Source organism: Ambystoma mexicanum, chromosome 5p (genome assembly GCF_040938575.1).
Source record: "Ambystoma mexicanum isolate Mex_15411 chromosome 5p, UKY_AmexF1_1, whole genome shotgun sequence".
Classification (NCBI taxonomy): domain Eukaryota; kingdom Metazoa; phylum Chordata; class Amphibia; order Caudata; family Ambystomatidae; genus Ambystoma; species Ambystoma mexicanum.
Window position 1 is genome coordinate 230,746,386 of NC_090930.1, and position 15,534 is coordinate 230,761,919.

A 15,534-nucleotide genomic window follows, 5' to 3' on the forward strand; every position below is an offset into this window, starting at 1 on the left:
GACCATCCTGTCCATGGGTGTCTCTGGGTACACCTCCGATGACCTCTATGGCTCGGGTGCTGAATCAGACATTGAGATAAATGTCCTGTCGCAGGTGAGTGTTTCTGGCAGGTATGCGGTTCTGTCCAACGCACCTGCACTGGGAGTAGACCCCTCAATGGGCCATTCAGTGTTGGAATTTCCGCCTGTGGTGGTTACGGATGCAGAGTCACACTCCACTATCGGGTAGCCATGCAGGCCATGAGACCATGGAGGGTTTCTTTTTTTTTCTCAACATCCACGCATTTAGTTGTTGGGGTGCACCCTGTACCTCCTCCATCCTGGTCCCCCCCCGTGTCAACCCATGGCCATTTTAGTTTTTTCATTTTTTATTTGTATTTTTCATTTTTTTTTATTTTGTATTTTAATTTTTCATTTTTTATTATTTTTCATTTTTCAGTTTTCATTTTTCATTTTCATTTTTCATTTGAATTTGAATTTTTCATTTTCTTTTTTCTTTTCTATTTTTCAGTTTATTTTTTCATTTTCATTTTCTTTTCATTTTTCATTTGAATTTTAAAGTTTTCATTTCCATTTTCATCATTTTTCATTTACATTTTTTTATTTTTGTTTTCCTTTTGTGTTGATAACTTTTTTTCAGATTGTACATTCATTTTACAGTGTGTTGATTGCGTGGCACCCGTAGGCATCCATTGTGTGTTCCAGCTGGGCCCATGCAGGCTTGTCCTGTGTTTGTGTTTGAAACTTGGGGTCCTGACACATATGGCACTCCTGCTTCCCCTTCTCATGGGCTCGCAAGGGTGTCACCGTGTGACAGTAACTTACACAGAGGCATTGGGCTTCCATAAATTGTGTGGACAGTCTGTGGTCCAAACTGAGTAGTCACCCCTAGAGGGGATTGCTGATGATTTCTCCACTGCATGCTTGATTTGTATATAGTATTCCATACATGCCCATTATGCATATTTGCATGTAGTTTCTTCATGTCTAAACTTGCCTGTCTCCATTGCAGATGCAGTTCATGTTGTATGCAGTACACTGCAACATTTTGCTACCAGCAACACACTGGAGATGGAAGTGGTCGATGTGCTGCCTTTGTCAGGTTGTGACACTTGCACTATTGTGATTGCTTACTGTCATACGTTGCCACTGTTGGGTCCTGTATTAATGTTTTGTCTTGCTGGTATTTGTTCATATGTGCTGTTTCTTTTTCATTTGTGAGAGGGAATTGTCTCTGGGGCCTGTTTCCATTTGGGACGGTGCACTTTGTGACACTTGTGTCATGTGTTGTGCATTCATTTGGTTGCTTTGACATTGCATGCCATGCCATGGTGTCGTTGGCAGCTGAGATGGGGTTTGGGAGGGGCAGGGTGACATACCACTATTTGGGTGTACTGTTTTGCAAGGGGGTAGTCCTTCATGCTGCATGAATGTGTGCATTTTACTGACACAACATTGGGTCTGTTTAAGTAGCTAGGGATGCACACAACGTAGCACTTTCAGGAAAACCATCTCAGGGTGGTAAGGTTGTGACAGTTGACTGTCCCTTTTGTCATCATCATCAATTGTCAGCTGGTATGTGACAGGCCTGTGTGCAATCCGCAGGGGTGGGATTTTAGGTGAAAAAATGTCTCACCATGTGCCCTTTCCTATCCCGTGCGCAGCAGCCGTGCATGTGGTTGGGGATGTGGCAGCACCATCATATCCATCGGCATGCCCCGCCTGCAACATTGTTTGCAACGGGTTGCAACGTTGTGCAGGACACATGCTGCCACTATGATCCTGCACACTACTGGGGGCACATATATCAGCTGGCCACCAGAGCAGTCAAGAGAGCCAAAACGTTACTTCAGCACTCCGAATGTGTGCTCCACTATGCCCCGGGTTGCAATATGGGCTGTGTTGTATCTTACCTGGGGTGGTGTGTTGGGTTTCCGTATTGGCGCCATCATGTAGGTGCTCAGAGGGTAGTTACTGTCCCCTGGGGAGGTGATAATGGTAGTCATTAGTTGGGTTTTGCCATTTGTCAGTGTCTGACATGCATGCATGTGCAGAGGCATTTCTACTTACCAATGGTCCATGTGTCGCCATGCCTTCCAGCTTCCAGGTCCCGGTTTAGGGGTGACATTCTGAATATAAAAATATCATGTCTGGACCCCGGATAGTTGGCAAATACAGAGGTGATGATTCCCTTGGCATCACATACAACCTGCACCTTGATGGAATGCCAGTGCTTGCGGTATCGATAGATCAGTTGCCCTAGGAGAGACACATGGGTGCAATAAGTGGCACCTAGCACTTTGTTGAAGTGTGCCACCCCATAAACGTCTTGGACCACGGCCTGCCTTTCTGCGGGTGTTCTGGGCATGTATATGTGCCTGCGGACTGAGGGGCGTGCAGTCAAGATCGCCAACACCTAGTGTAATCAGTGTGACTGTGTGGCCTGTGAGACTCCCCCCAAATATGGCACTTGTCTGCTGAAATGCCCCATAGGCAAGAAATGCAGTACATTGAACACCTTTTCCAAGGGGCTCAGTGCTTGGGAGCACAGGGTGGGTGATGTGAGGTCATCCTCCCACTCAGCAACCTGTTCTAGGATGATTTGCAGTGGAAACCTGTTCCTCCCATAGACCTGCTCATCCCGCATCGCAAAAAGGCTGGTCCTGGGTAAAAAAAAGCGGGGCCTGGCTATCCTCCTCTTCCTGCCGTGTCCCACAAACACTGCTGCGAGGAACGGTATATTCATTGTAGCGTATGAGCTTGTTTGTTGTTTGTGCACACTTTTATGCTGCGCAGAGCCGCTTACGCCTGCTTCCCGCTGGTGTACGTGTTTCCGGATTAGCTTGTCTTTTGTGGCGCACAGGTTTCCCCTTTTCGATTCCATGAATATGTGTTGTTAGCGCGCGTGTGGGTGTTGTGAGGATTTAGCAGCGGTACTTCCACCGTAACGCCCACTTTTTCACATGTTGTTCCCCATTCCGCATGTTCCGCCCCCTTTTTAGGTGTGTGCGCTTTCACTGGCCGTCTCCCACACAGCCTTCGGGATGTAGCAATGACGTGTGCACAACACGCGGAGTCAGCGCACATCTCAGGTAAGCCACCCGCAGTGCATTCCATGAATCGACAAACATCCGCGTGCGCGACTTTCGCATGCATGCGCTGCGGTTTTCACGCTTGCGCCCCCCTTTTCAGCACACATTAATTCCATAAATTACCCTGTAACTGTTCAAAATGTCAATTATACAAATAAAGACACATTGACTATAATTCTTTCCTCAGAGTAAATGATGATACTTAGCACACTACTGACATTTCTATTTTTCAATCATACATTATTTTAGTGATTTACCTAAACAGAATTACCATTGCCTTTCCAATGTTACACATTCAACACAACAGAAGCATTTTCATATTGATTGCACATGTCATCTAAAATAAATACAAATGTTACTTCAATATATTAATCAAAGCAATCATTCACACGGTCATTTAAATATGTGCAACTCCTATAAACGTGAGTGTTGAAATGTATTATAATTAAGGCTTCCGGTTTTATGGTATTTATTTTTCTGCCATTTCCGTCCGAATTAGTCAATATTGAATTTTTTGACTTTTTTCTGTATTTATCCACATTTATTTTTTATAAAATAAAAATAAGTTGCAACCAGTATTTTCTGCATTTTTTCCATAACAACAAACGGTTGCTTCTGTGACTGCTGCTGCCTTAAGATATATTAGAACCAGACAGAAAGAACTGTTTTTCCCTGTTTTTACATTTTTATAAATACATATGGACAGAAAGCAGATTGTTTTCTGTCTGTATTTATGTGTAAAAATCAGTCAAAACGGAAAATATGAAACCTTGATTATAATTGAGAATGACATGAAGGAAAAGAAACAGGTTTACATAGATCTATTTTTACAATAATGCTTCCATTGGGTTGTGGGTGCTGTCACATCATCGATAAGCAGAGGTTTCTCAAGGAATACTGCTAGCTCAATAAGTAAAATCATTAAATATGCATTTCAACATTAAAAACATTCAAAACATAATCTCTACCTTCTTATCGCATACAGCAAAACTCACCTAGCTATTTACATTCTAAAACAAAGTTTTATCCAAACAATACATTTATTATAGGTGCAAACCAGGATTAGCTAATAAAGGTATGTTATGTTATATTTTCCTAGGGCCATTTTTTAACATGCACCACAGCCATTTGCATTTTTCCCAGGTGTTCACATGTATCTGAACAGGAAATTGGAAGGGTTGGAAATGGAAACTCTAAAGTCCATTCATTGTGCTTAACAGATGGTGCATGTAGAACCAGGAGCACCTCCTGTCTGTGTCCATTTGTTTTTTTTTTTGGTGGATAATATTTTTTTACGCTGGATAATATTTTTTTACGCTGGGGAATTTGGTTAACAGATGAGAATGCGCTAATGCTTGACTTCTAGAAGGCCTTGGCCAGTGTGTGAGGCTTTCAAGTTGATTCCGTAGATATGCAGTTAGGATTATTTCGATGTGGTGGGATGGTTTTGTTTAGTCTTTGGTGTAGACAAGTTGATGAACATGCGGTTAGTGAGGGTCATTGTACATGAGGTTGTTTGTGGTTTGTGTTATTTCTTGTTGCTTGCAAACTTGGATTTTGCATGCCAGGATTTTTCTCATTGGTCTTTGTTATTTATGAAGAGGATTTCAGTGAGAGTAGTTTATCTTTATGCTTTATTTGAGAGGTGTTTGCAAGAAATATTAGGTGATGGGTTTCATGGGCTTTGACTATAGCATGCTGGTCCAAAGGTGTTCAGGGTAAGCTTCCTCTGTGTTTTCATAAAGGTTTTTTCATTGTTGATTGCTTGTTCCTTGTGTTGTTCCTGGTGAGAGTTTCCTTGATGGGTGAGTGTCAGGTCATCTGGTGGCGGTGTTCGATCTTGTTCGATTGGTGGCACCTGTATGGCATTCAAGCCTAAATGATTGGAGTTACTGTGATTTGTTTAGTAGGCTTGTTCTGTGTTAAGTGTTGGTTCATTCTGGTATGACGTTTTCTGGGTGGGTGGCAGGTCCTATGATTGAGATGATTGTATGGCAGGGTTCAGTAATATATTCCCCTTTGATGGGTTATGACTTCTTCTCTGTCTTGGTCTATTAAAAAGTCATGTTTTAACACTTGTCCAAATTCTAGGTGGAATGCTATTGTTCAGATTCCTCAATAGACCGAGTTCCACAATGTTGCTATGAGGGTGGAAAAAGTTGTGCCTTCTCATTTGTTCTTCTAGTCGTGGCTGGATTCACTTTGAATGATGTTTCTAAATCGGAGGGTCCTTTGTGGCTGGTAAGGTGTGAATTTGTAGTGCATTAATTTCATGCAGTTCTCTGTGGTAGGCAGAGCGCTTCAAAATGGATCCCTTTCTTTGCCTGTACCAGTTGAACATTTCCTGGGCAGAGGTGAAGTGTTTCTTCCTTTCTAATCCTTGTAGAAGTCATACTACAGTATTGTTGATACATTATAATTGCTGTTTGCATAATCGAGTTGTGAGAATGTCAGTTACAACATATCATGGCAGGTGTCCATGTGGGAAACTGAGATAGGGCATGATACATCCAATTTAACACAGTGATAGAAGCATGTTCATACTATGGCATTGACTTGTGTTTCTAGTGTGGGTACACTGTCTATGAGAGTTTCAATATTTTTTTTATCATTGTTGAACTTTCAGGTCTCATTCTCATTTCCTCATGCCAGAGAGGGATGGGTGTGGTACATTTTTGTGTGGCTGACCGCAATTTCTGTTTTGCTTGGGATTCGTTTTAAGTTGTTATTGGTCATTGTTATGAACTGACATATGCTCTGCAGTACTACAAGATATCCACCTGGAGACCCTCAACTCACGCTCAGCCATCAAATACTCTGCTGACATCTGCCTTCTCCTTGAAGACACTGACCTGGATATACTTGCACTCACAGACATTTGGTTCAATGCCAGCTCAGTTACTTCCTTTGACTCACTCCTCCCTGATGGCTTTAAGATTACCTCAAAGTCTCGACCCCACCATGCTGACAGCTAGGATGCCTTTATCTTCCCAGAGAGGATTCCTTCTACATCCTACCCACAAAGCTCTGTTCTTCCTTTGAGAGCCTAGTATACAAATTGATCATCTCTCTTCCTCCATCATGACCATTGCGACCATTTACCGGCCCCCGGCACTTCTTCTCTGTTCCTCTCTGAGTGGGCGGACTTCTGTTCCTCTCTACCTCTCTACACCCTCCAACCTTCTACTAGGTGACTTCAAAATCCACCTAGACTCCCCTTGCAGAGCAACCACCTTCTTCACTGACCTCTGCTTCTCCCTAGCCCTCTCCCTTCTTCACTCTGGCCCTAACCATTCTGCTTGACATACGCTAAATGCCATAATTCACTGAACCCTTACTCTCTATACTCCCCTGGTCACCCCTCTCTCCTGGTCTGACCACTCTCTCCTCACCTCCCACTTGGGTCCCTATGGCCCTGTTACAATGCCTCATAAAGCTCTGCCAACCTCGTTCACGAACATCGGTCCGATGAAACGAGTGTCCGCTGCCGCCTTCTCCTCCACCTTAATTCTCCCATGCCCACCCAACAGAGACACTTCTGCTGATTCTGCCCTCAGCAACCTATATCTGTCTATCACCAACACCCTTGACATCTTGCAGCAGTCATGAGGATTCACCTAAAACCTGCCTCCAAGCATAACACATGGTACATAACTGCAGGGCTGCTAAGTGGCACTCTTCAGGCTCACCCTCTGACAAAATGGCCTGCCGCCTGATCGAGAGACACTACAGACTCTCCATCCATAAAGAGCCCCCATTCAGGTATGAGTGTCCAATGCGTCCAACAATCCAGCTGAACTCTTTGAAGTGAACTTGCGAACCCATCTGCAGTGTCATCTGCCCCTACTCCTTCCCAGGCCCTTTGCAATGCACTCACCTCTCACTTCACCTCCAAAACCCATAACATACTGAAAAGCCTTGTCACACACTCTTCCAACCCAACCCCCCCCTTCCCCCTTACCATTCATCCTCCTCCTTCCTGCTTCCCCTCCTTCACTTCTGTCTCCCCTGAAGAAGTCACCAGAGTTGTCAACTCCATGAAGATCTCTATCAAACAGGTTGACCCTTGCTGCTCCAGAACCAGCAAGGACAATATTGCCTCTCTCGCCCCTGCTCTGGCTGATCTCCTCAAACACTTCTTTACTACTGGTTCTTTTCCATCTTCCCTCAAGCACTTCCTTTTGTGCCCCCTCCTTAAAAAACCCTCTGCAGACCCTTCATACCAGCCAACTAACACTCCATCTCCATCACCCCCTTCCTGGGAAAATTGCTTGAGTAGCTGGCCCTCCCCCAACTTAACTCTCATACCAAACTTGTTGGTGACATGCATGACCACCTGTCTGTTTGAATTTCGATCATCCAGATGCACGGAAACTACTCTTCTGAACACACGTGAAGAACTGTGTGCATCTCTCGACTCCAACTCCCCTGCTGTCCTCATCCTTCTTGATCTCTGTTTTGCATTTAACACAGTGAATCATTCCATCCTCATGAAAAGGCTACATGACAATTGTGGCTTCTCAGAGCGGGCACTGGGCTGGATTACCTCCTTCCTTACTAACCTTTCCTCCAAAACCATTCTGGGCCCTTTTTCCTCCTCTCCCAAGGGTTCCATTATTTCACCCTGGCTCTTTAACATATACCTTTCGCTGCTGGCAAGACTCATTTACTCCTTCGCCCCCAACTTCCAGTGCTACACTGACGATAAACAATTTTTCTTCAAACTTCCCACTGACGCCCTTGCGACCGCCTTCATCTCTGACTCCCTCTCTGCCATCCAGGCCTGGTGCACTACTAATGACCTCTGCCTCAATGCCAGAAAACCAGAGATTTTCCCTATTGGGTCCCCTGCACCGTACTTCTTCTCTGCCTTCCTCCATGGGCACTCCCAAACCCCTCCTCTGAAGCCAGGAATCTCAGAATCATCTTCAACTTCTCCATTTGCTTCATCCCTTATATTCGGGGCATTGTCAAGAAGTCCCACTTTCAGCTCTTCCTTCTCAAAGGAACTCTACCCTTCATCACCTCTCCCCAGAGACTCAATGCCATCCATTCTCTGGTTCTCTCCAGGCTAGACTACTGCAATAGCCTCCTCTTTAATCTTCCTTTGTCCACACTGCGACCCCTCCAGCTATCCCAGAATAGGGCAGCAAGACTTATCCATGACCTCAAGCCCAGGGGCTGCATCTCTTCTGCCCTATAAAGCCTTCACTGGCTCCCGGTCTCAGCACGGATTAAATTCAAATCCCTCGGTATCATCCACAAGGCTATCTCGGGCCGAGGAGAACTCTATCTTCAATGCGTCCTGACCAAATACTCCCTTTCTAGACTCCTCTTTTCCTCTGGCACCAACTCCCTGCATGTTAAGCAGTTTGCTAAACAGAGCTGGTGGGCGATCCCTTTCCTCAACTGGCTCCATCCTATGGTACAGCCTCCCTCGGCATCTTGAGCAGGACCTCCTTAAATTCTGAAAAGCCTCAAGACCTTCCTCTTTACCTCTTCCTTCTCCTCCTCTCTTCCCTGCTAATCTTACAGTAGCCTGACTTATGTGCTGGGTCCTTATGGGTCCTCTGGGCCCTGACCCCCCCCCCCCCCACATCTCTCATCCCAGCCGCTGTCTTTACTGCACTTACTTATTCTAACCCTACCCATGAGTGGTTGCACTTACATCTTTCGCCTCTTAGCACTTACCCTGAGCACTTCTCCATGAGCATCACAGCACCTATACCTCACCCCTTCCCCGGCTGCATTTGCACATTCTGAATACTCACAAGGCATAATAGGTTTGTCTCCCCTGCCTTTTTATTCTCATTATTTGTTTGTACTATTAATTCAATTATTTATCTTTGCTGTAATTCATGGTCTATCCTCCCCTGTCCCCACCCTGTTTGCCCTGTGGGTGCTTTGAAACAGTTTTGCTAATTGTATAAGCGCCTAACAAATGACCAATAAATAAATAAATAAGATGAGGCGGAAACACCCACTCAGCCCTCACACATCTGCAAACCAAGAGCCACACAATAATTAAGGTAAACAGGCACACTTAAGAAATATACCTTCTTTGCATCTGTGGTAACCCGGGCTGAGGCAATGCTATATTCACAAGATGGTTGTGAATGTTATTCAGTAGAAATCCAAACAGAATAACGGTCCAAAATAAAGGAGCTTACAATCAAGGTTCTATGAAAAATATATACTTTAATCAACCACATCATGTAGAATAATAACTAACTAGAAAACACTTTAAAAAACCCACCCCTGCAGAAAGAACAGAGAATATGCAAAGGAGGAATACATTCAGCACCCTGGGCAATGAGACAGGGGGACAAAAGGTTATACAACAGAACAATGTTCAAAGGACATGTTGCTGTGCTTGCCAAATGGCCTAAAATGGCCTACCCAGTTTTAAGGTTGCAAATATGGAGCAGGGGAGCATATATTAGTCAGAAATACCTTTGCAAAGGTCTTAGTTGTTAGACGATGTCAAACAAAACTCTCAGCATCGATCGCTAGTTCGAATATGTAGCCGGGCAGTGGTCGAACCTATGTGATCACTGCACCACCCGTAACTGTGCCGAAGAACATGTTGATGCCAATTACAGTGCAGTGCATTGATCAGATAGATCACTTTGCCCGCGTCCCCCACCACGCATTCCCCTAGCCAACCTCCACCCCACTTAATGTTATGACGGACCACTTCTGTGTGCGCTGCCTACTCACTGCTATGCCGGAGGCTTCAATTCCTCCCTCTTACGTGGGTCGGAGCTGACGCTGCAGGGTGCTTTTTTTATTTTCACTTTCTTGTCCCCCGCTTACCACAAAGGTAAGCAAGGAACACCCCTGCAACCCCTGACTCCTGTTACTGCGCCCAAAGAGAGCGTGGGATACCCCTGCAACCCCTGCTCTGCTTGGACGCAGTAATGGGGGTCGGTAAAAAGAAATGCACCAAAGTCACCTGTTAGGTAGAATTACATGCTGTATCCTTTGGGAACACTAGACACAGGTGCAAGCACAATCTCACATTTGGTATAAGTCTGTACTACACAGTTTTGTGGTAGCAGGGCTGAGCATCCAGGCTTATCTCAAGAGGGATGTAAGCAGTACACGGTGTTACGCAAAGGACTTGCAATCACAGTGGTTCAAATAGACACTTACTCAAGATTTCTTGGTAAAACAATACACATTGATTTACACATTTAGAAAACATTCCGCTAGCAATAAGCAGCTCAACATCAAACTATATTACACTACAGTACCAAACCTATAACTTTCTGAACAAGTTAGGCTCCCCTGAAGTGGGAGCAAAATGGCACTTTAGTAACTTTTAAAAGGGGTAGAAAGACAAAGGTTATAAGAATCAAACACAGTTACTTTCATAGGCAGGGCAACTAGTTTCAGTTCACTACAAGAGGCAGTTCAATTCAATAGGCCTGGGCCAAAGTCAATGGATCAGTGTCTTGGATAGGATAGCACAGTTATGGTAGTAAACGGTTAAGTCTTTGCCAATGTTCTTGGAAGTAGTTTGAACGAAAAAGAGTTATAGGTCAGTTTAGGAGCAAACAAGACTCCATAGTTGGGAAAGTTTCACAAACTGTCACAGCAGCACAGAGGATTTCTCTATTGCATTTGCACAGTACCTTTTGAATGAAGAAAAGCTGTAGCTGAGGCAGTTGTTCCTGGCAGTTCCTCCAGATTTCGCTGTTCCTGAGCCTGATTCATGGGGACAAGAGGGAGGACGTCGGGAGGTTTCTGAACTGTACGGGGATGGACCCACAAGCTTGGCAAATGTCCTTTTAAGGTGTGAGTGCTTAAAGTCCACAATCTGGTATCCTTCTCACTGGCTATTCGGTTTTCAACAGCACTCTGAAGAAAATTCGTCCAGTATGGAGATGGTTTCCAGGTGGCTTGCGAGTTGGTTGTTCCCACCAGCTCAAGGTAAGAAGTTGTCCTGGAAGGGCTTCTCTGTTGAGGGAGTTTCAGGCAATTCAGACCTGCGGCAGGGCTTCACCGGGCAAACTAACGGTCCAGGAGTTGCAGCAGTCGTCTTCCTTCAGCTCATCTTCGGTTCTTTTATTCCAGTGGTTAACTCTGCCTTCCAAGTCCCAGAGACCCGCTTTTAAACAGTTTTCTCCCATCCATTTCCACCTAGCTGTCACTCACCCAGCAGGATGGCTGTCCTTGCTGGACAGTTAGCCAGTTAATCATGCCAGAGTGCATTCAGGGCTCCTAGGAGACTAAAAACACGGAGTTTCAGGCACCTCCTTCACATCCTGTCCACCCCAGACACTCAGGTGCCAGGGGGGGTCTTCAGTACAGAAGCCCGCCAAAGGCAAACAATGGACCTACCCTGGTTTGGCATGCAGAGACAAACACTAGAAGGACCTTTCAAAAAAGAAATGGCAGGAAAAGTTGATCGGAACCTGTTTTTACCGAGGGGGCTCAGGCACCATCTTGAAAAACATGGCTCCGGTGGATTGCCGCGATGTGAGAAATCATGTTCTTTTAATTTTTTTTATTTATTTGTTGTTGATTCTTTTACAAAGTAACAAACCTTTATAAAATTGAGATGACAGATAATCATTACAATATAATTCATAAAAAAATGTAAAATCATTATTCAATAAAACTTCATAATAAAACATTTCCTGTACCAGAACAAGACAAAGGTTAGATTTACAAAATAGAAACAAACATACTCAGGTTAAAAAGAGAAGAAAGTACAACATCAATTGTATATCTCTTCGCCTGATTTGGTGAGTTTACCTAAGCAGTTTGTCAAACATTGGTATTGGCATGATTGTCTAATTCCTTTTCTATCAGTTTGCAAAATATCGTTAAGGCATAAATGAGAGGTTTGTGATTGCCTTGCATCATTCGAGCCCATAGGAATAATAAATAATCATTATCAGTATAATTGATATTCACAAATTACATGAGTAAAACAGTTCTTGAATGTTTAAAATAAGGACAATATAAAATCAGATGTTTTAATGTTTCTATGGTTTCAGTACACGTGGGAAATCTACAATGCTTGTTTTCAATGCTCGTCTTCTGGCCAGCCCAATTCAAAATTCTTCTTTGGTATGTAGTAAATTAAATTTAAACCGTAGATAGGCCTTGCGGGTATAATTACAAGGAAATAGAGTGATATGGTCGTATCTAGGTATTGATCCATGGGGGTCGTTGGCCTTAAGTCAATTGTTTGTTTCATATCCACATATAGGGAATTCGCCCTAGGATAAATTATTTTTGTGAAATTTATAAGGAGTCGCCATTTCCAGCGAGTGGATAACGCTATTAGTCCTAGCTCGTGCCTTAAGACTGCGTTAGGCAGTGACATTGGAAGGGACATTGCGCGTTTCAAGGATGTCCCTTGTAATTGATCCAAGATCGCACCCATTTCGCCCAAAGCTATATCTACTGAATAAAGAATAACACTTTCGATTTGCAGCGTGAAGAACTCGATGAAAGGAGTTAATGAAATCTTGCAGTATTTCGCGTATATTATTTTTATCTGTGATGTGAGTGGTCTGATCTTGTTCTTTAATAGGTCAGTGCACATTTTAATGGAGTTTTTCTCGGATAGATAGTACCCTAGGTAAATCGTAATGATAGGTAATGATAGTTTGCATAATATACCATTGGAATTTTCCAATTTTCTTCTGAACACCAAATGTCATCACTGCTGTTTTGGCAGGGTTGGGAGTTAGATTATGTGCTATTGCGAACTCTTTAAATAATCGTAGTTCACATTGGAGGCCTGCAGGAGTAGGATCAAATAGAATGATACCATCTGCAAAGGCAAGCCATTTTAATCGGATAAGCCCGATTTTCACAGAGAACAAGTTTTGCTCATCCCAGCCTTTGTCAAGGTCTGCCAGGTACAAGTTGAAAAAGGTCGCGGCTAAATTACAGCCTTGCTTTAAGCCTATTTCAGTGCTGATTGGTTTGGTTGTACGGCCTTCAGAAGTGAGTTTCATTTTGTAGGAGGTGTTGGTGTGCAAAGCAATGAACCAATATATTAACACTGGCGGTATTGCCATTTCAGTTAGTTTGACCCATAATAGATTCCGTATCACAGTATCAAAAGCTGAAGTCATATCGATAAAGGCAGATGTTTGTTATGCTCCTGCGATGGTAAATGCTTTGAGCGAGGTACTCATCCCTTTCCTGAACCCAGTTTGATATTTAGAGTATAACTCATTCATTTCGATATGTTTTTCGAGATCATAGAGAAGAAGAATTGCAAAGAGTTTTGCTTCTGTATCAATTAGGGCGATAGGCCGGTGGTTCTGTGGCATGAAAGGGTCTCCTTTTTTGAATATCGGTATGATATTAGCCGAGAGCCAAGAGGCAGAATAATTCCCGAGTTGAGAATGGCCTGAAATTTGTTTTTTATAATCGTAGCCCATAAATCCAGATCTGCTTTGTACAGGCAGGGGGGAAAGCCATCTGGACCGGCTGATTTAGAATAGTTAAGTTTAAAAATAGCCCACTTAATATCAGCAATGGTCCAATTCAAATGGAGAAGGTCTTGATATAGTAAAGAAGTTGCATGACTATTCAGAAACTGATAAGGGATCCGAAATGTATTTATGATATAGGTGTGCCAAGTAGATTCAGATATGGCATTAGGAGCTGAGAGTGGCACTTGATTATGGTTGGTTTTGATAGTTCGCCAAATGGTTTGTGTATCGTGGGCTGTTATGGCTCTAGTAAGGTTACAGTTAAGTTCATTGTGTCTTAGTATTCTTATGTGTTTTATGTTTTGTTTGTATGAAGCCAAGATTCGATTTCGCTGTATTTGATACGTTTCACGGGATAAATCATTATTTTATTCAAGTCTCTAAGGGCCTTGTTTTTTCTCGCTTCTGAGTTTTGCAGAGAGGGTCAAATAAATGTTGATGTTTGGCGACAGTACTTTTTTTTTAACTAAAATGTAATAATGCAACACAAATTATTTCAGCGTAAATTAACTCCATAGCACTATTGGAGGTTTCCTCTGAGATGTAGTGATTGGCAATGGCCAGCGTTACATATTGTTCAAATTGTTTGCATAAAACTTGACTCCATCACAGAGAAACCTGCGGGCGATCTATTTCGCACAACATTGTAGAAGGATCAGCTGCCAAAATAGGGAAATTCATTTTTAATTTGCCCAGGATTTGTGCATGGTCACCATATGACATCGGGTGATTTTTAGCGGCGCTGATGTTACAAGCAGACAAATATAAAATCAAAAAGCAGTTCCATGTATTTTATATGGGCTTGAGTCACAATCTCCATGGGAGTCAGGAGTCTTTGATCGGTTAGAAGGCAAATTTTGGAAAACAATTTTACAGCTCCCACAATGCATCCCGATAGTAATGGTGCGTTATGAACTAGGCCTCACCTCCCTGAATGCTCAATACCAATCGAGAACTGTGCCCTTCTTCGGAAATATTTGTTGCCCCATCAAGAACATAATGTTTTACAATTTCTGTCGAATTATATTTTTCACACCACACATCAGTTTGTTAAGCAGTGGTTACGTGCCATCTATTTCACCTTAGTAGAAGTAGATGCATCGCTAACATGCTTTTGACAAATCCAAACAAGGTAAAACACCTAATTTATTGTAATGATTGGATTAAGACTCGCACTAAATGTCTTCAATATAAATCTGCAATATCTGGAAAATTAAGACACAAGAGGTTGGGTTATATAGAACCATATCTCCTCAGGTTCCCCTGCAAGAAAATACGATCAGGCATTTTGAGAATGCGTATGAATTTATGGCATAACCGCGAATTCTTCTCATGCCAATGCACTCATTTCGGGAATTTGGACTCAGTAGAAAGATGGTGCACATTATTGTGCACGACAAACGTCTCCCTTCAAATTGCAATTGTTAATTTTCTCTATGCAGTGAATTTGACCTGTTAAAGAATTGTCTTTTCCAGTGTTTTTTTTCCAGTGCTTTTCTGTTTACCTGGTGTGTGGGGAGCGTTACATTTCTTAACCTGTTGTCAGATGTTTTATAATAATTGAACATTTTTCGCTACCTCGTCTTTTAATGTTTGCTTAGTGTTCAAGCTTATACTTGTTATTTCAATAATCATGAAGAGTTTCCTGTATACTTTATCTTTTGATCAATTGAATGTAAAGTTTTATATTGAAAAGTTGATTTATTTCAACAAAAAATTTTTAAAAAATCAATCGTTGAGAATTTTACGTCTCTTGACCATGTAATCCAGTTGGATTTTTGGTCAGGTGTAATAATGTCCAGGTCCCAATCTTTTAAAAAGTTCCTCTATATGGTGCCTCTGCACTTTGATAGTATATTACTTTTAGAGCCTCTAAGCTCATTGTTAGTCCTACAATCACAATTAAAATCGCCTCCTAGTAATATTTCAATATTTTGGTATTCATGAGTTACAAATTCTAGGCAATTCTCAACCAA